The following is a 22,422-nucleotide window of genomic DNA, read 5'->3' as shown; positions in this document are numbered from 1 at the left end:
ATGTTATCCATCCAAAAATAAAATGAAAAAAGAGTGAGGTAGAATAATATCTGAAGAGATAATGGTTGAGAATTATTTTAACACCAAAAGCAACGGCAGCAAAAGTCAAAATTGACAAATGGGATCTAATTAAACTAAAGAGCTTCTGCACAGCAAAAGAAACTACCATCAGAGTGAACAGGCAACCTACAGAATGGGAGAAAATTTTTGCAATCTACTCATCTGACAAAGGGCTAATATCCAGGACCTACAAAGAACTCAAACAAATTTACAAGAAAAAAACAAACAACCCCATCAAAAAGTGGGCAAAGGATATGAACAGACATTTCTCAAAAGAAGACATTCATACAGCCAACAGACACATGAAAAAATGCTCATCATCACTGGCCATCAGAGAAATGCAAATCAAAACCACAATGAGATACCATCTCACACCAGTTAGAATGGCAATCATTCAAAAGTCAGGAAACAATAGGTGCTGGAGAGGATGTGGAGAAATAGGAACACTTTTACGCTGTTGGTGGGATTGTAAACTAGTTCAACCATTATGGAAAACAGTATGGCGATTCCTCAAGGATCTAGAACTAGATGTACCATATGACCCAGCCATCCCATTACTGGGTATATACCCAAAGGATTATAAATCATGCTGCTATAAAGACACATGCACACGTATGTTTATTGCGGCACTATTCACAATAGCAAAGACTTGGAATCAACCCAAATGTCCATCAGTGACAGACTGGATTAAGAAAATGTGGCACATATACACCATGGAATACTATGCAGCCATAAAAAAGGATGAGTTCGTGTCCTTTGTAGGGACATGGATGCAGCTGGAAACCATCATTCTTAGCAAACTATCACAAGAACAGAAAACCAAACACCGCATGTTCTCACTCATAGGTGGGAACTGAACAATGAGATCACTTGGACTTGGGAAGGGGAACATCACACACTGGGGCCTATCATGCAGAGGGGGGAGGGGGGAGGGATTGCATTGGGAGTTATACCTGATATAAATGACGAGTTGATGGGTGCTGACGAGTTGATGGGTGCAGCACACCAACAAGGCACAAGTATACATATGTAACAAACCTGCACGTTATGCACATGTACCCTAGAACTTAAAGTATAATAATAATAATTTTAAAAAAATTACAAAATACCTCAAACTACAGATATAAGAGATTTTGGGAACTTCAAGCAGGATAAATAACGAATGAAATAAAACACACATACACACTTAAACATATCATATTCCAGTAGCTCCAAACCAAAAGATAAAGAGAATATGTTGAAGGTACTCAGAGGGTAAAATGGTAGAAGATATACACAGGAAGAAAAGGGAGAATTCCAGCAGACTTCTTGTCAAAAATTATACAAGTCCTAAGTAAAAGGATCACCATGACTAAAGCACTGAAAGTAAAATACTGTGAGCCCCAAATTTTATGCACAGTGAATATACCTTTAATAAATGCATAAGAAATTGAGATAACTTTAGACAAACAAAAATTGATAATTCATCGCCAGCAGAACTGCACTACAAGAAACATTTTTTAAAATGGCCTCAGGGATAGGGAGCAAGATGGCCGAATAGGAACAGCTCCAGTCTCCAACTCCCAGCGCGAGCGACACAGAAGACCAATGATTTCTGCATTTTCAACTGAGGTACTGGGGTCATCTCACTAGGGAGTGCCGGACAATCGGTGCTGGTCAGCTGCTGCAGCCTGACCAGCAAGAGCTGAAGCAGGGCGAGGCATCGCCTCCCCTGGGAAGTGCAAGGGGGAAGGGAATCCCTTTTCCTAGCCAGGGGAACTGAGACACACAACACCTGGAAAATCGGGTAACTCCCACCCCAGTACCGCGCTTTAAGCAACGGGCACACCAGAAGAATATATCCCTCACCTGGCCGGGAGGGTCCCACGCCCACGGAGCCTCCCTCATTGTTAACACAGCAGTCTGCGGCGATCTAACCACAAGGCAGCAGCGAGGCTGGGGGAGGGGCGCCCGCCATTGCTGAGGCTTAAGTAGGTAAACAAAGCCGCTGGGAAGCTCCAACTGGGTGGAGCTCACAGCAGCTCAAGGAAACCTGCCTGTGTCTATAGACTCCACCTCTGGGGGCAAGGCTCAGCTGAAAAACAACAGGGGAAATAGCAGAGGCCTGAGCAGACGCGAACCACTCTGTCTGACAGCTTTGAAGAGAGCAGTGGATCTCCCAACATGGAGGCTGAGATCTGAGAACGGACAGACTGCCTGCTCAAGTGGGTCCCTCACCCCTGAGTAGCCTAACTGGGAGACATCCCCCACTAGGGGCAGTCTGACACCCCACACCTCACAGGGTGGAGTACACCCCTGAGAGGAAGCTTCCAAAGTAAGAATCAGACAGGTACACTCGCTGTTCAGCAATATTCTATCTTCTGCAACCTCTGCTGCTGATACCCAGGCAAACAGGGTCTGGAGTGGACCTCAAGCAATCTCCAACAGACCTATAGCTGAGGGTCCTGACTGTCAGAAGGAAAACTATCAAACAGGAAGGACACCTATACCAAATCCCCATCAGTACGTCACCATCATCAAAGACCAGAGACAGATAAAACCACAAAGATGGGGAAAAAGCAGGGCAGAAAAGCTGGAAATTCAAAAAATAAGAGCTCATCTCCCCCTGCAAAGGAGCGCAGCCCATCACCTGCAACGGATCGAAGCTGGTCAGAGAATGACTTTGACGAGATGAGAGAAGAAGGCTTCAGTCCATCAAACTTCTCAGAGCTAAAGGAGGAATTACGTACCCAGCGCAAAGAAACTAAAAATCTTGAAAAAAGAGTGGAAGAATTGACAGCTAGACTAATTCATGCAGAGAAGGTCATAAACGAAATGACAGAGATGAAAACCATGACACGAGAAATACATGACAAATCCACAAGCTTCAGTAACCGACTCGATCATCTGGAAGAAAGAGTATCAGCGACTGAGGATCAAATGAATGAAATGAAGCGAGAAGAGAAACCAAAAGAAAAAAGAAGAAAAAGAAATGAACAAAGCCTACAAGAAGTATGGGATTATGTAAAAAGACCAAATCTACGTCTGATTGGGGTGCCTGAAAGTGAGGGGGAAAATGGAACCAAGTTGGAAAACACTCTTCAGGATATCATCCAGGAGAACTTCCCCAACCTAGTAGGGCAGGCCAACATTCAAATTCAGGAAATACAGAGAACGCCACAAAGATACTCCTTCAGAAGAGCAACTCCAAGACACATAATTGCCACATTCACCAAAGTTGAAATGAAGGAAAAAATCTTAAGGGCAGCCAGAGAGAAAGGTCGGGTTACCCACAAAGGGAAGCCCATCAGACTAACAGCAGATCTCTCAGCAGAAACTCTACAAGCCAGAAGAGAGTGGGGGCCAATATTCAACGTTCTTAAAGAAAAGAATTTTCAACCCAGAATTTCATATCCAGCCAAACTAAGTATCATAAGTGAGGGAGAAATAAAATCCTTTACAGATAAGCAAATGATTAGAGATTTTGTCACCACCAGGCCTGCCTTACAAGAGACCCTGATGGAAGCCCTAAACATGGAAAGGAACAAACGGTACCAGCCATTGCAAAAACATGCAAAAATGTAAAGACCATTGAGGCTAGGAAGAAACTGCATCAACTAACGAGCAAAATAACCAGTTAATATCATAATGGCAGGATCAAGTTCACACATAACAATATTAACCTTAAATGTAAATGGACTAAATGCTCCAATTAAAAGACACAGACTGGCAAACTGGATAAAGAGTCAAGACCCATCAGTCTGCTGTATTCAGGAGACCTATCTCACATGCAGAGACATACATAGGCTCAAAATAAAGGGATGGAGGAACATCTACCAAGCAAATGGACAACAAAAAAAAGCAGGGGTTGCAATCCTAGTCTCTGATAAAACAGATTTTAAACCATCAAAGATCAAAAGAGACAAAGAAGGCCATTACATAATGGTAAAGGGATCAATTCAACAGGAAGAGCTAACTCTCCTAAATATATATGCACCCAATCCAGGAGCACCCAGATTCATAAAGCAAATCCTTAGAGACTTACAAAGAGACTTAGACTCCCATACAATAATAATGGGAGACTTCAACACTCCACTGTCAATATTAGACAGATCAACGAGACAGAAAGTTAACAAGGATATTGAGGAATTGAACTCATCTCTGCACCAAGCGGACCTAATAGACATCTATAGAACTCTCCACCCCAAATAACAGAATATACATTCTTCTCAGCACCACATCACACTTATTCCAAAATTGACCACATAATTGGAAGTAAAGCACTCCTCAGCAAATGTAAAAGAACAGAAATTATAACAAACTGTCTCTCAGACCACAGTGCAATCAAACTAGAACTCAGGACTAAGAAACTCAATCAAAACCGCTCAACTACATGGAAACTGAACAACCTGCTCCTGAATGACTACTGGGTACATAATGAAATGAAGGCAGAAATAAAGATGTTCTTTGAAAGCAATGAGAACAAAGATACAACATACCAGAATCTCTGGGACACATTTAAAGCAGTGTGTAGAGGGAAATTTATAGCACTAAAAGCCCACAAGAGAAAGCAGGAAAGATCTAAAATTGACACTCTAACATCACAATTAAAAGAACTAGAGAGGCAAGAGCAAACACATTCAAAAGCTAGCAGAAGGCAAGAAATAACTAAGATCAGAGCAGAACTGAAGGAGATAGAGACACAAAAAACCCTCCAAACAATCAATGAATCCAGGAGTTGGTTTTTTGAAAAGATCAACAAAATTGACAGACCGCTAGCAAGACTAATAAAGAAGAAAAGAGAGAGGAATCAAATAGATGCAATAAAAAATGATAAAGGGGATATCACCACCGACCCCACAGAAATACAAACTACCATCAGAGAATACTATAAACACCTCTACGCAAATCAACTAGAAAATCTAGAAGAAATGGATAATTTCCTGGACACTTACACTCTCCCAAGACTAAACCAGGAAGAAGTTGAATCCCTGAATAGACCAATAGCAGGCTCTGAAATTGAGGCAACAATTAATAGCCTACCCACCAAAAAAAGTCCAGGACCAGATGGATTCACAGCTGAATTCTACCAGAGGTACAAGGAGGAGCTGGTACCATTCCTTCTGAAACTATTCCAATCAATAGAAAAAGAGGGAATCCTCCCTAACTCATTTTATGAGGCCAACATCATCCTGATACCAAAGCCTGGCAGAGACACAACAAAAAAAGAGAATTTTAGACCAATATCCCTGATGAACATTGATGCAAAAATCCTCAATAAAATACTGGCAAACCGGATTCAGCAGCACATCAAAAAGCTTATCCACCATGATCAAGTGGGCTTCATCCCTGGGATGCAAGGCTGGTTCAACATTTGCAAATCAATAAACATAATCCAGCATATAAACAGAACCAAAGTCAAGAACCACATGATTATCTCAATAGATGCAGTAAAGGCTTTTGACAAAATTCAACAGCCCTTCATGCTAAAAACGCTCAATAAATTTGGTATTGATGGAACGTACCTCAAAATAGTAAGAGCTATTTATGACAAACCCACAGCTAATATCATACTGAATGGGCAAAAACTGGAAAAATTCCCTTTGAAAACTGGTACAAGACAGGGATGCCCTCTCTCACCACTCCTATTCAACATAGTGTTGGAAGTTCTGGCTAGGGCAATCAGGCAAGAGAAAGAAATCAAGGGTATTCAGTTCGGAAAAGAAGAAGTCAAATTGTCCCTGTTTGCAGATGACATGATTGTATATTTAGAAAACCCCATTGTCTCAGCCCAAAATCTCCTTAAGCTGATAAGCAACTTCAGCAAAGTCTCAGGATACAAAATTAATGTGCAAAAATCACAAGCATTCTTATACACCAGTAACAGACAAGCAGAGAGCCAAATCAGGAATGAACTTCCATTCACAATTGCTTCAAAGAGAATAAAATACCTAGGAATCCAGCTTACAAGGGATGTAAAGGACCTCTTCAAGGAGAACTACAAACCACTGCTCAGTGAAATAAAAGAGGACACAAACAATGGAAGAACATACCATGCTCATGGATAGGAAGAATCAATATCATGAAAATGGCCATACTGCCCAAGGTTATTTATAGATTCAATGCCATCCCCATCAAGCTACTAATGAGTTTCTTCACAGAATTGGATAAAACTGCTTTAAAGTTCATATGGAACCAAAAAAGAGCCTGCATTGCCAAGACAATCCTAAGTCAAAAGGACAAAGCTGGAGGCGTCACGCTACCTGACTTGAAACTATACTACAAGGCTACAGTAACCAAAACAAGCATGGTACTGGTACCAAAACAGAGATATAGACCAATGGAACAGAACAGAGTCCTCAGAAATAATACCACACATCTACAGCCACCTGATCTTTGACAAACCTGAGAGAAACAGGAAATGGGGAAAGGATTCCCTATTTAATCAATGGTGCTGGGAAAATTGGCTAGCCATAAGTAGAAAGCTGAAACTGGATCCTTTCCTTACTCCTTATACGAAGATTAATTCAAGATGGATTAGAGACTTAAATGTTAGACCTAATACCATAAAAACCCTAGAAGAAAATCTAGGTAGTACCATTCAGGACATAGGCATGGGCAAGGACTTCATGTCTAAAAAACCAAAAGCAATGGCAGCAAAAGCCAAAATTGACCAATGGGATCTAATTGAACTAAAGAGCTTCTGCACAGCGAAAGAAACTACCATCAAAGTGAACATGCAACCTACAGAATGGGAGAAAATTTTTGCAATCTACTCATCTGACAAAGGGCTAATATCCAGAATCTACAAAGAACTCAAACAAATATACAAGAAAAAAACAAACAACCCCATCAAAAAGTGGGCAAAGGATATGAACAGACATTTCTCAAAAGAAGACATTCATACAGCCAACAGACACATGAAAAAATGCTCATCATCACTCGCCATCAGAGAAATGCAAATCAAAACCACAATGAGATACCATCTCACACAAGTTAGAATGGCAATCATTAAAAAATCAGGAAACAACAGGTGTTGGAGAGGATGTGGAGAAATAGGAACACTTTTACACTGTTGGTGGGATTGTAAACTAGTTCAACCATTATGGAAAACAGTATGGCAATTCCTCAAGGATCTAGAACTAGTTGTACCATATGACCCAGCCATCCCACTACTGGGTATATACCCAAAGGATTATAAATTATTCAACTACCAAGACACATGCACACGTATGTTTATTGCAGGCACTATTCACAATAGCAAAGACTTGGAATCAACCCAAATGTCCATCAGTGACAGACTGGATTAAGAAAATGTGGCACATATACACCATGGAATACTATGCAGCCATAAAAAAGGATGAATTTGTGTCCTTTGTAGGGACATGGATGCAGCTGGAAACCATCATTCTCAGCAAACTATCACAAGAACAGAAAACCAAATACCGCATGTTCTCACTCATAGGTGGGAACTGAACAATGAGATCACTTGGACTTGGGAAGGGGAACATCACACACTGGGGCCTATCATGGGGAGGGGGGAGGGGGGAGGGATTGCATTGGGGAGTTATACATGATATAAATGATGAATTGATGGGTGCTGACGAGTTGATGGGTGCAGCACACCAACATGGCACAAATATACCTATGTAACAAACCTGCACGTTATGCACATGTACCCTAGAACTTAAAGTATAATAAAAAATAAATAAGAAAATAAAATGGCCTCAGGAAGACCAGAATATATCAGAAAAAAATTTAGATCTGTCAGCAAACTAACAGAGGAACAGAAAACCAAACACCACATATTCTCATTCATAAGTGGGAGTTGAGCAATGAGATCACATGGACACAGAGAGGGGAACAACACACACCAGGTTCTGGTAGGGGGTGACAGGGTGAGGGGAGGGAACTTAGAGGGGGGGTCAATAGGTGCAGTAAACCACCATGGCACAAGTATGTCTGTTTTAAAAACCTGGACGTTCTGTACATGTATCCTGCTTTTTTTCTTTTTTAGAAGAAATAAAGAAAAAAAATCAGCATGATCAAAAAAATGTAGATCTGTACAAAGAAATAAAAATTTCTGGAAATGATTAGTTATAAAGGTAAATATAAAAGACATTCTAAAATGCATTAATTGCTGTAAAATATATTTTGTTATTGTTTATTTTATATATAATATATATTTTAATTCTTTTTAGAGACAGTGTCTCACTCTGGTGCCCAGGCTGAAGTGCAGTGGCATGATTGCAGCTCACTGCAGCTTTGAACTCCCAGTCTCAAGTAATCTTCCTGCCTCCCGAGTAGCTGAGTCTACAGGAATGCACCAGAATACCTGACTCATTTTGTTTTTAATTTTTTTCTCTTCTGTAGAGACAGAATCTTGCTTTGTTGCCCAGTCTGGTCTTGAACTCCTGGGCTCAAATGAGCCTCCTGCCTTGGCCTCCAAAAGTGCTGGCATTGCAGGTGTGAGCCCCCATGCCTGGCCTATAAAAGAAATTTTACTGCCTAACATGTAAAAAAGTTACTTACATGTATTTTAAGTTCATAAGTATGTAAAAATAGCATAGATGACAAAAATAGCACAAAAATAGGAGAGAGAATTCTACCGTGATCTGTAAAATTCTGGATTTTTTTCTTTTCTCTTTTTAAAAGTTTTCTCATATCAAATGGCTAATGTACTAATGTCATAATAAGATGTAAGAAAGGCACATCTCACATATGAGTTAAAAAACCCAGTCATCACATGTATAAGCTGCAAAATGATCTGTAAGAATCTTAAACTACATGCAAAACCATATAATATTCAAATCAATATTAAAATTAATTAAAGATGCATATTGTAAACTTTAGGGTACAAATTACATTTTTAAAGAGGTATGAATAATAACCTAGAAACGGAGATTAAATAAACTCTTATGATACAAAATTACTCCAAATGCTATCAGGAAGAAAGAGAAATCAAGCAACAAGAAACAGAACATATAGTATGTTTATGGGAATCTAAGATTGGTTCAACATTTGAAAATTATTCAATGTAATTTACCAAATCAACATAAATAGAAAGAAAAGTTTGATCATCTCAGTAGATGGAAGGAAAACTTTTAACAGCTTTCAACATTCATCAAAGTTAAAATGTCAGCAAAGTTGGAAGAGAACTTTCTCAACTTGTGAAATGTATATGCCAAAAACAACAACAACAAAAGCAAGTACAATTGTATAAACAGTGAAAGACTGAATGCATTTCCCCCAAAATCAAGAACAAAGCATGCATGTGTGCTCTCACCACTTTTACTCACTATCATACTAAAAACTCTAGCCAATGCAATTACAGCAGAAAAATAAATTAAAAACTTGCATATTTAAAATGAAAAACTAAACTTTTACTTGAAGATCAATGATTGTGTAGAAAATCTCTGATATTGAAACACTGCTAGAACTAATGAGTTCAAGGCCATGGGATATAAGATCTGTATGCAAGATAATCTGTTTTATTTATGCATACTATTATTAGAAATTAAAATTGAAATAAAATTGTTTTAATAGTAAAAAAGAAGAAACAGTTATGAATCTAAAAAAATCTGTATGATCTGTATATGGAAAGCTAAATATTACTGATTAAAAAACTCAAAAGAGACTTAAATAAATGGTGAAAGAAAAAAGTCAGACCAAGACTATTTGTCCATAATTCCACATTTTGTAAATTTTAGAGAATGAAACTATTTTTCAGTGACAGAAAGCAGACCAATGATCACGTAGGGATGGAGTTAAAGATTGGGATAGGTTAAGGAGGGTGGAAGGAAACTTTAGAGAGTAATGAAAACGTTATTTGATTGTGATGGTGGTGTCACAAGTGTAAACAGATGTCAAAATTAAATAAATTGTAGACTTTGACTATGTACAATGTAGTTCATTATACATCAAGTATCCTTCTATAATCTCATGAAAAAAGAAAAGCTGTGTTTCTATATAGGTCAATTTGTAAATAAAAACTATATTGGTTGTTTCTTAGCCAGAAACTCTTGTAAATGGTATGTTTGTCAGTGAACTTTGAAATTCAGCCCAAACATTCAAATTTATGAAAAAATTTTGATCCTACTGTATGCAAAATTCAAAGGTCAAATACCAATGAAAGAAAGATGTAATTAAATGAAAAAAAATGTGATTTGAGAAAAGGTCAGTCCATGGGGCATTATTTTGCTGATGTAAAGATGCTATGAGAGTAATAGGTCTTCTTCTAGTTTGTGCTCGTAAACTAAATTTGCCAAAAGCCTAATACTCAGTTGTAGCTGATTTAGAAATACAGAAAGGCACTTCTTTTTGATTTTCTTTCTTTTACAGTGTAGGTCCCTCTGCCTGGAGCAACAGTGTTTAGCCCTGGCTATACCTCAGCACAGACAATGATATCTTTAAAAATAAAAACCAAAGGTGTACCCACAGAGGTTCTGAATTAGTAGGACTGGCATCCAGCTCAGATATCTGGAGGTTTAAAGTACTCTTTTGGAGGTGATAATGCCCCATCATGGTTGACAACCATTGTCCTTGAAAGAGCAAGGATTGAAAGTCAAGTTAGCATGTGATTGTCATCCAAAGATAGCCATCCATATTGGAGTCTTCAAGGCACCCTAGGAAAGTTTTGACTCTACCTGAAGAGATGCAAGCTACTCAAATATGGATGGAGAACTTGGAATATAAAAATAACGACAAATATTTAAAGACTGGGAAAATCGTGAAGTATTTTACTTTGACATACTTAATGTATTTCAATTTTTATGTAATTATTTCATCACAATGTTTATGCTTTGATGTTTATTAGAGATATTAAAGAGATTTTTTAAATAACCAAGTAGAATGATCTCCATTTGTTTCTCTCTCGCTCTCTCTGACCTTCTCTCTCTCATCAGTTCTTTACCCCATTCTCCACACTCCTGTTTCTCACTCAATGAAACACATCAACAGGAAGTGTGGTCACACGATCCACGAGGTCAATACAAAAGCATCAGAGTTAACCTGTTGATACTGAATAAGCGATTTTAGCCAGGTGAATAAGAGGAGACAATGCTGTACTTTTAAAAGTAGTTTTATCTTTCATGATCATAAATAAGAATATATATATTCACTGGAATAAATACAACAAATAATTATTGATTTCTTATAATTGCTGTATACTTTATTATACTTTCCTGAAAGTAAGTATAATAAAAAAGAAAGAATTCCCCACCATGCCACTACAAGATGATAGGCTCAGTCACCATTTTGGTAAATATAATTTTTCAGACAGTTTCCATGTAATTTTGAAAACATGCAGTAGATTAAAAAAATACTGGCAAGTATACATATTATTTATTTTTCCCTTTTTTGTGCAGTAATATTTATTTTTAAATATTTTACTGCCATTTTTAATTTGTTTATTTTTACTGTGTGCCTTGGTTATCCTGGGTCAATTATTATTTTTCACTTACTTTATGATTATTACTGAGGATACTTTTATTGTGTAGAGCAAGTACATTAAAAATGGCCCACTCCTGATGTTAAATATGTCACTAATATACAATGTATTCTCTTTGGTCTGGCTACTTCTGCTCAAAGTTATATTCATAATATCTTATAATGCTGGTGTTGTATGTGCCATTTCATTCTGTTGTTAAGCAGGAGTTCATTGTTGAATCAACCACATTTTTAGTCTCTACTTAATATTTTGATAACTATTTCTGAAGAGGAAGGTGGAAGAAGAGTCTTTACTACCTATTGTGCACTTGTTTGCCAAACATTGTGTTTAGCAGTTTATATGCATTATTCAGTTCTCCCCACAAAGAACCTACGAAAGAGACCCTATTGTTAGCCCATATTTTAAAATGAAGTAACTGAGGCACAGAACACATAAAAGATTCATACAACATTATATTGCTAAAAGTGACTTATCCTGGATATAAACATATACTGCACTAGTTCAGTGTCCCAAAGCGTGACAACCATAAAATATTCCCTCTTTAGTCATCTTCAAAAGTGTGTGAAATTGTTTGCTTCTATTGACCACCACTGCAGTAATAAATGACAAAATTTCCAACCACCAGGTTTGTAAAATCAAACCTTACATTAATAGCAAAAATCATAATTCCAATCTGTACAGTGAAGCTCCATTTTGAGCATACAATTTCTGTAGTACTTTAGTCTTTTTCCTTTATTCTGATTTTCTTTTCTGTAGGGTATTAAACAATTTCTACAAGTTTATTCTTCTTTATAATTCCAGAGGCAGGGGACTCCACAGTTAGTTCAATACTGATATCTAAACTAGGGTTGCCAGATTTAGTAAATAAAAATAGAAGGATGTCCAGTTAAATTTGACTTTTGGATAAACAACAAAGAATTTTTTAGGATGTGTATTCCTCATGAAACAGTTGAGAAAACAAATACTAGAAGTATTATTTGCTTTCCATCTTAAATTCAAATTTAATTGAGTGTCCTGTATTTTATCTGGCAAGCCTCATCTAAACTAAAGCAATATAGTTTTAGAGACTCTCCCACTGATGAAAGATAATCTTGTGTGTTCCAAGCAAATAAAAACATAAGACATTATCTCAAATGTTGCTTACTGAGTTTGTTTGTATAAAAAGAACATCTAAAATGTACAATTAAAAATGTTTACTTCCGTCCTCTAGAAATCATTCTTATTAATCCCTCTTCCAAATATGTTGAGAAGAGAAAACAAACTAAAAAACAAAACAAAAAATAAGGTACCAATCATAGAATGCATAAGGTACCCTAAAGTAAACAGGGTCCATATTTCCTCCAAGGGAGGGTGCCTTATGGAAGTAAGGACTCTATAAACATGGGCCAAACTTAAAAATAGTTAAGTAGAATCCCTCTTCTCCCACCTCTGTCCCACTTGCCTTTTTCCACCATATTGAAATCTTGAAATAATACTGGAGACGGCAGCTATGAAAAGCCAATAGAATACTTGCAAGTGGCTATCATGAACTACCCAGAATAAAGAGTTCCTTCTTTTTGTAAGCATAAAACTAGTAAAGATATTAAGAGAAAGCAATTTCAGACTGTCTTCCTCTTCAGCTAAAAGTTAAGCAAGGACACAAAGAGTGGTTAGCTCCCTTCTGACACTCACACTGAACCCCTGCCCTTCAGAATGATGAGAATGCTCTGCTGGATGGCACAGTTATTCAGTGTTGGCATGCCACTCAATGCAGTCTATTTAAAACGTTTTTAGGAGCTTGGGTTTTCCCTTCCCTATAATTTAGAAGGCAGAACAGAGAGGCAGTTTGCTCTTAAAACAATGCAATTGTGAGCTCCTGAGCCATTATCAGACTGACTTGTTTTCCATGGAAAGTAACTCCCTTGATGTATGCCGGAGATCTGTACCCCCAGATTAATGAGAGAGGGCTCACATAACTTGTGCTTAGTTCTGGAACTTTAAAAAGAGTGAAGTGATTGTAATGGAAAGAATAAAGGAAGGGACCTAAGTGGCAGCAGGAGACTTGGGTCTGGTTCCCTTTTTTCAATCTTGCTACACACTAGGGTGTGGCCTTTGGTAAATTACTTACCATCTTGGAACTGCAGTGTCTTCTTCCTTAAAATACTGAGGTTTGACTACATTATTGTAAAGATCCTTTTGAAACTAGAAGTCTATGGCATTTTACATTAGCTTTTGGTTTCCCTCGGGATTCTTGTGTTTTGTTCAATTCTTCCAGCTCTGCCACTGCTTGAGCAATCATCATAAATCACAGGGCTCACTCGCTCTCTAACAACTCTTTTAGAAATCTTTATGAAACAAGTCACCCTAAGAAATATCAAGGATTGCTTACTTCAAGGGCTTCTGGGAAGTAAGGTATGGATGTATAATTCTTAAAAGACAAAAATAAAAACAACCATTAAAGTACTGAAGAATAAGGGAAAAAAGAAAGAAAGAGGAAACATATCAGAGGGAAATATTTAGATTTTTTTAAAAGGATGAATATGAGAAAAATATAGAGGAGAATTATATCAGGACAGGGTTAGAACAAGACACTGTTATCAAAGAGGGGTAAAGATGTTTCAGGAAAAGAGGGGAAGAGATTGCACCCACAGGAAGAAATAAGTTCAGGCATTCACTCTTCCGGTGAACAGAAAGGCTATATACTTTCTCTAAATATTACTTGGCAATAAGTAAAGCAGATACAGTCACATACACAACTACCAATGTCCATCCTTGGATTGTTGGTCTACATGACAGAAAAGGGTCAGGAAGGCAAGGTAATGAGTGGGGAGGAATAATTGGGCAGTGGTTCATATTATGGAATGGAAGAAATTAGTCATGTGGGAGTCGGGATGCAGAGGAAATGATGGGGAAGAAGAGCAGTGATGTGTGTCTGTATTCCCCGGGAAGACTGAGAAATGGCAACCTACTCAGGAACTCTTGACAGTGTTGGAGAGAGCTCAGGATGTTGAACACCTGAAACAAGGAAATCTTTCTGAGTTATTTTCATACTTTCCATTGAAAGAACAGAAAGAATATCCAATTTGAAAGACACTTCTGTTAGATTTCATAGATTTCTTTTTCTATTGGACAGCTAATAGGTAGCTGCTTCTTCAAGCTGTATAGAGAAATAGCTTTAGTCTGAGGTGCAGAGACAGCTAACACCATGATACGAAGTCCTTTCCTGAAAGAGATGCAAGCTTCGTCTGGTCATAAGAAGGATACAGATTACGTTTCCCTCCTCCTCTTGCTACCCAGTAAGTCTATTTGTTTTATTTTTTATTCTCCTGAGAGTAAGAAAACATGTTGTGAATTTAAAATATGTATACACAAAATAGGAGCCCAAGGAAGTGGATGATTTAAGAGTGGAGAATAATACAGGCAGTGGAATAAAATAATGAAGAAGGTCATTGTTTTCTAAGTTCTGTCTCACAAATCAGTATATAGGAGATGAATACTTCTAACTCCATGAACTTTTTACAGCTTACCTCCTTCCATAGCCCATCATGTGAACAGACATAGTGTCCAGTCAATAGACTCTCCACTCCTGCCTTGACAAACACCATGTCAGATTGGAGAAAGACTGTCCCAAAGCCAAGCCAGTCCTCTCAACCCCGTAATTCACATGTATCTCCACTTATAATTATCCCTCACTTCTCTTTAACTTTTCAGAATTGACAGCTAGACAGTTTCACAGAAAGCCAAGCTGCATGCACTTATTAAATTCCTACTTTGTGCAAGATCTGTGTAAAAAAATTCTGAGGAAAGGAAGCTGGAAAACCTTGGCTCTAATCTCTCATTCTAGCTTTAAATAAAGGCAAACATCTACCAAACCTAATTCACAGCAAAATATATAAAGAAAACTCAGAAAGGGAATCAAAGAAGTGTTGAAAATGGAAAAAAGGAAAATGTACAACCTAGAAACAGCCAAGAGGTAAATAAATAAATTCAATTTATGTACATATACAGGAACACATTATAATAACTTAGCATTTGCATCTATCAGATAGGTGAAAATTCAAAACATGCAAACTGGTGAGGATAAGGCAAAATAAATCCTTTTATGTACTGTTGGCTTTGAAAGTCAGGCTTCATCTGATGGGCAATCACTGACAACTTCAGGATTACTATGTAAGTCTACTACTTACATTGCCTAACTGATGCTTTAAAAATACAATATGGAAGTGATAAGAAGGAAGAGGGGACTAAAAGAAGGGAGGGCTTATTTGGAGGTCTTGTCAATAGATAAATGTTAGATAAAAATAACTTTTATTGACAATTGGCCATGGATTTAGAGAAAAAGAGAAATCGAGGACCTGGTGTTAGAATAGAAAATGGAGTCCTGGAATTAAATGATGTAACTTTATTCCTGGTATTTCAATTTGGGGAATAAAAAGTGTTAAACAGAAATCTGAATGTTACTCTAGAACCCTGTTGTGGAAAGTTTTAAATTTAAGTTCTGAGTAATGTTTATTAGTGTCTTGGTCGCTGATTTTTAAACTACAGGAAACACATTTAAAAATCTATATTCTTGCTTATACATTGAAATAGAATGATCTGCCCAACATTAGCCAACATAAATACTCTTCATAAAGATAAGAACCACAAAGTATGCATGTACTATACGGGAAGAATTAAAGGAAGCTCTCTCTATTCTCCATGCTTACATTGTACAAGTTTGGTTCTAAAAGTAAAACAATACTAGAGGTTTAAGTGTTGCCTATTTTATGATATAGACTTCCTTTGCTAAAAAAAAAAAAGTTTTATTCTGGTATATGCTTTCTAATTTACAAAACCCTTCTAAATACATCGACCCCCTTGAATATAGCCAACCACGTGAGCTAGGAATGCTGAGTATCACAATATTGTTTCCGATAAGGGAACTTTAACTGAGAAAGCCTATGTTGTATTTACCCAAAGCCATGAGGCTGGTTAGTGGTGGAGCTGGATTAAGTGCCCAGGTCTCTTTCAATGTCCTTACACGGATAGAAATAGGCCGTGAGATGCAATGATTACCAAAGATTAGTCCCTCATAGATCCTTTTATAAACATCAAGATAAATGTAAATGTTTTATGGAAACAAACTATCTTTTATTATTGTATTATAAGGTCTATAATGTAACTAGCTATATATCAGTAGCATAGCTGTTGCATGTGTCTATCTCTGCAGATTCGGATGATCACCCGGAAGATCTATTTCTCTCTCTAGTGTGCCCAGCAAGGACAGAGTCTAGTACTTACGACCGCTCTCCTAGTCTGTAATAGCAGGCATAAGTCTCATTGTTCTCCCATGTCTTCTTTCATTTATCTATAGCTCAATATCATTTTTTTCCTCCAAGAAAGAGCGTTACTTTTTCTCTCTTCAGATGTATATCATGCAACAATATCTGGAACTCTCAACCATGGCTGTTTTTCCTATTGTAACGATCTGGAAAAATTAACCATGAAGTCTTGCTACATTAGGAGCATTCTCTTTGCACATCTTGAGGTTTGATGCAGCCTATGTGTCAGTTCACATTCCACTGAAGGGATCTCTGGATGTTTCTTGAACACTTCAAGAGGAATAGTCACTTTGAAAATGATCCTGAATCTTGTGTTTGAGTATAAGGAGTGGTGAGGTGTAGGTGGAACATCTTGCAATACATATACTCTTTAGCATTTGCATTAGTTTGGATCTTCTGAGAAGCAAATGCTGATGTAGGTTTAAATGACCATGCTAGATTTACCAGGGGAAAGAGGAGAAGACAAGGAAATATTTTAGACAGACATGTGGATGTAACATTTTTGGAAGGTAAGAAGCATGGGAATCGGGTAAAAAATATCTTGGCTGTATCACAATTCCAAGAAAGGTTTTGCCAGATTAGTACAAAGCCTTTTAGCCAATGCCACTAGCTGGAGCAGTCCCACATTTCACTAGCATGGGCCTGCCTTGGTACCTCTGCCATTCATCAGGAGTGGTCTTACAGGAAAAAATAGACTTTGTGGATGTAGGGGATAGTAGCCAGGGTCACCAATCAACTGTGTGCACCACAGAAAGGAACCTGAGAAGTGCATTTTTATGGCTACTGAAAATTGGTGTTATTCATTTCCCTGAAAAATATTGTTCTAAAAAATATTTGGTGTCTTAATATCATTAGTTATTCTCAGTCTGACTGGATGAGATTGAAGTGAACCAAACACTCCCTTTACTGTGCTTTATTGTTAACAATTTAACTAGAATTATTGTGCAGGTCTTGGTTAAACTTACTTTTTATTTTTTTGTGTTTGTACATGGATACGTAAAGATAGATCTCTAAATAAATATAAAACATACCCTTATATTTAAATATGTACTGCATATGCTCTATTAAAATTCAGACTTCATATAAGAACATTCTACTAACAAGTCATATTGACATCTCTATAGAAGCAGGACTAATTGGTGGCTCATACAGGGAAGACTTCCTGAGATCAATAGCGTAATGATTACTATTTCCTGTAGTGTTTATTAAGAACTTTACCAATGAATTTAAAGGCAATCGATTCTTCTTATTTAATTTTCTACTTGTTTCAAAACTACAAAGAAATTTCTGAGTCATACTCAAAAAGGGATGCCTGGTCACTTACACAAGCAAAGCTAGCTTTAAGTAAAGCTTGAGCAAGTGGTACGTGTAAATATTTAAGTGTGTATCTGTAAATATTCATACTTATATTAAAATAAAATTTAGTCATTAGTAGCTGGGTTTCTTCTTAATAAAAGAATGCAAATGAACGCGGCACATAAATGCAGAAGAAGACCTGATTTTGATAGTTCTGTCATAACATGTACCCTTAGGTGTGCCACTTTAACCTTTCCAATCTTCAATTTCTTCATTTAGAAAATAGAGATAATTGTTCACGTATCTTCTTTATATATTTTTCAGAAGGGTCAAATCAGCTATGAGATCAAATTGGAGTGACTCTGGATGTCTATGTGAAAACATTAAAAACTGAAAATTATGTATGCAAGATAAATTATCCATACAGATTATTCATGGTGTGGCAGTATTCCTTCTTCAGAGAAGTTCAACAAATCTCCTGAAAGCTGTTCTGTATTGTTTTCCAATGAAAACATATAGAATTCATCCATGTCCATACTTTCACCTCTGGGAGAAGAGATGCCTGACTTCTTATTCAAGTATTTGTTCAACAAATTTTAACTAAGCATCTCTTAGACACTGGCATATGCAACAATGAATGAGATTGGATCAGTTAGATGAAGGACCTGTTCTCATGAAGTTTACATTCCATGTAAGTCTTAGCTCATGTCTTAGATTGTATTCCCAGGAAAACATACTCTGAGATGAAGATTTGTGTACAGAAAGATTTATTATTCATCAATACATGGGAGGGAGGGAGGGACAGAGCAAGGGAAGCAAGTTTGGGCAGAGGAAAAGATTAAGATGAGATTTAACTGAAATGAGGGCCTCAGCAAGCCCTAGGGGCAGCCAGGACAGGCCTCCACACTGACTCGATATTCAACGTAGGCTGCAGCTTCCATTAGTCAAGGGCTATTTCAAGTGGAGTGGGTTTATAAGATGTGATCTGTGAGTATGAATGCTCCCATAGCTCAGGGAATGAGTGTCTAGGTCATGAGGGGCTATCTGTGTGGGACATAATAGTATGACAAATAAACATATGCTGTGTCAGATGGTGACTGGTGCCATGGAGAACCATATTGAGAGGCGACCTGAGATAACTGAAGGATTGGCACACACAGAGGAGATGAGAAGGATCCGTGAAGGCCTTGATGCAGAATGTGGTTCCTTTGTGTGTTTGAAGAACAGCCTGGGATCACCAAGACTTCAGTGGTATGAAGAGAATGAAGATTTATAAGAGGTGAGGTCAGAGAACTGGTATGGAGGGAGAGGGGCGTCAGGTAGAGGCATATACCCACCAAATATTAACCGGCTTCCTAGTATGGCCAGGCCCTGAAGAACAAAATGTTGGTAAGCCAGAGTGACCAGGCTCCTGATCTCCTGGAGTTTAATTATAGTAGGGGTGGGGGCATGAGGCAGTTGATAGTAAATAAGAATGTGAAAGATTATTTTCAATGGTGGTCCACACTAAAAAGGGCATTTATTTTAAAATGTGTTAGAAATGAATGAGGTAGAGAGGTATCTTTAGGTTGAATGCTCCAGAAGGAATCTTTGGAAAGGCAATATTAGAACTGAGACCTGAACCCATAAGGGAGACATCAGAGTCTATCTGTAAATTAGTGAACAATGTAGAAACAATATACAATTTACATAAATTTACCTTTTTTCTCCCATTTCAGTTAATAACGTGATCTTTTGGAAAATTAATATGGGATATTAAACTTTAATTGTGCCAGCCTCATTAACTGGATACAAGATGCTACTGGACTGACTCTTGAAGAGAGCTGGACCACTTGGTTCATTTTTGACCAGAGTCCACACCTGTCTTAGCTCCTTAAAATTATGCCAAGAATACAAGGCCAGTGAATGTGCACAGAACAAGATAGATGGAATGAGTCTAATTGAGCCACCATTTGTCAATTTTTCATTAGTTTATTTAATTAGAACTTAGCGAATGAGATGAAAGCAATCTTCTATGTGAGTCAATTAACTTCACACAGCTCCATAGTCAGTGAGCAAATTTATAATCTCAACTAACATTTCAATTACATTCACCTCAAAAAAACGTATTAATGACTGATCATGTACAAAGCACAGTGCTATGCAACAGGTTTACTAAGATGATCAATATATGGTTTATGTCTCCAAGAACATTACAAGAGAATTAGAGGAGGTGATGTTTTAGAAAGAATAGAGCACGAGGCCAACTTTGATAAATATTATGGAAACACAGTGGCTAATCATTGATTATTGAATATTATGGAAGCACAGTGGCTAATCATTGACTATTAAATAATTGATTATTATGCCTTTGATTATGAAGAAGATAAGGCAAGTGAATTTAAGGCAATCCATCAGCAATACGAAAGTAAATTTTAAAGAGCATACCTTAACCAACATTAGCAGCAGGTGGAAAACATAACATTCATTTAACTACATTTTACTTTTTGCAGATATCAAGTGTTAAGGGTTAAATTTTGCCTCCCCACTAAAATTTATATGTTGAAGTCCTAACCCCTAGTGCCTCAGAATCTGACCTTTTCTAGACATAGGATTTTTACCAAGTTAAAATGAGGTCATTGAAACGGGACCTAAACCAATATGACTGGTGTCCTTACGAAAAGGGCAAATTTGGAGACAGACTCTCATACAGCAAGACACCACATGAACATCAACACCACTATCTACCAGGAAAGAGAGAAGCCCAGAACAGATCCTTTTCTCATAGCTCTCAGAAGGAACTAATCCTGGCAACACCTTGATTTTGGGCTTCTGGCCTTCAGAGCTGTGAGATCACATTTTTCTGTTGTTTGAGCCACCCAGTTTGTGATTTCTCTGTTCCTGTAGCTCTAGCAAACAAACACACTGTTTAAATATGCTCCCAGCTAATATCTAAAGGCAAGAAGGACTATTAACTAATGCAATGATTAATCCGGGCTTATATATCTATCTAGCTCACATGGAAATGAGAGAGTCAAAAAGGTTAATTTAAAAGATGACTGAAGTTTATCTCTTCAAGTACTGTCCTTTTCTGAACTAAGGATATTAATATTAAATGTATATGAGCTTTTTTGCCCTGTTAAAGAGTGTACTTAGCATAATCAGCCTTGGGATTATCAGGATGACTCAAAGTATTTTGCCAACTTGCAATATATATGAACGATTAAAAGGCCACCAGGGCAAGAATGACTGTGTGCTCTGGCTATGGCCCCAGAGAGCTCTGCTTCCTGGGTTGTTGGGATGACTTTTTGTTATTGATATTCTTGTTCTTTTTTTTCTTTTCCACTCTTTTCAGGACTCTAATTGTCCATTCTCCTTATTGTCTGTATGTCTGCTTTCAACAGTTCCTTACTCCGTATAATTGGATGCAGTTAATTGTCTACTGGTTGGGAAATCAGATAATAGAGTCTGTAAGAGTTTTATATAAAATAAGAAAAAAAGGATGTGTGTAAGTGTCTGAGGAATTCCCTCACAAAACATACTTTATGGTATTTTTTAACATCTATTTTTAAAGCTCAGGAGATGTTCGTTTGCTTGTTTGCTTTTCTGGGTTTATAGATACGTTCTGAGTGTTGCATTTGCTGGAAGTCTGTCTTCTGACTAAGCGGGATATTGCTTTATTTTAGTACTAAAACATAAGATCAGCTCTTCTCCTGTTCCCACAAGTATGCTAATCATCAGACTGCGTGTCTCAGTACACTGAAGGTTTGGGATAATCTTGTTCATAGAATAAAACTCTGACTTGTAACCGCTCAACTTTGGGACAAATTGTGAGGAAAAGAACAGTGCCAAATTTGAAGAGAGCCATCCTTTATTCTCTAATCAGATCATCTGAAATATTTATTGATGTGAATTCTCTCATGAAGAACTTGTGTCCTGTGGTACAAATTCTATAAAATCTTATCCCAAGACAATGGTGGGCAGAACCCTGATTTTCTGATATTTGTCTTGATCCAGCTCGAGTTCCACCCATGCTCCTGCTGCCCCTTCCCTGTTTGCTCTGCTGATCTTCCCTTTGTCTCCCTAGCTTCCTGTCCCTTCTATGATCTCCCCTGAGGCAGTCAGCCTTGCCCACAACTTCAGTTACCACCTAGGAGCAAATGAATCACAAGGTTATGCATCTAGATTAGACCTATATTTTGAGCTCCAGGTCTGTATTTGCATCTCTATAGTTGACACCCCTTCTTAACGTTCCCAAAAGTCCTTCAAATTCAATGTGTCCAACATGAAACCTCCTCTGAGAGCTTTGCTCTCTTCCAGTATTCTCAGTGAATGGTATGACCACCTCAGGTTACAGGG

The 22,422-nt window shown here is 37.6% G+C and overlaps 1 long non-coding RNA gene and 1 other non-coding gene across 2 annotated transcripts in view; both read right to left on the bottom strand.

The window, feature by feature from the left end:
- The window catches only part of LOC115898393, a 258,295-nt gene that overhangs the window by 49,841 nt on the left and 186,032 nt on the right, over nucleotides 1–22,422 (bottom strand). The gene's annotated exons all lie outside the window — the stretch shown is intronic.
- LOC115898517 lies at nucleotides 8,703–8,806 on the bottom strand. The gene has a single exon (XR_004058238.1). It is a non-coding gene; the product is annotated as a small nucleolar RNA U13 (small nucleolar RNA).

This window comes from Rhinopithecus roxellana, chromosome 6 (genome assembly GCF_007565055.1).
Source record: "Rhinopithecus roxellana isolate Shanxi Qingling chromosome 6, ASM756505v1, whole genome shotgun sequence".
In the NCBI taxonomy this organism is placed as follows: Eukaryota; Metazoa; Chordata; class Mammalia; order Primates; family Cercopithecidae; genus Rhinopithecus; species Rhinopithecus roxellana.
Note: the sequence above shows the minus strand (reverse complement) of the source record. Positions and strands in the feature narration are given on the sequence as shown.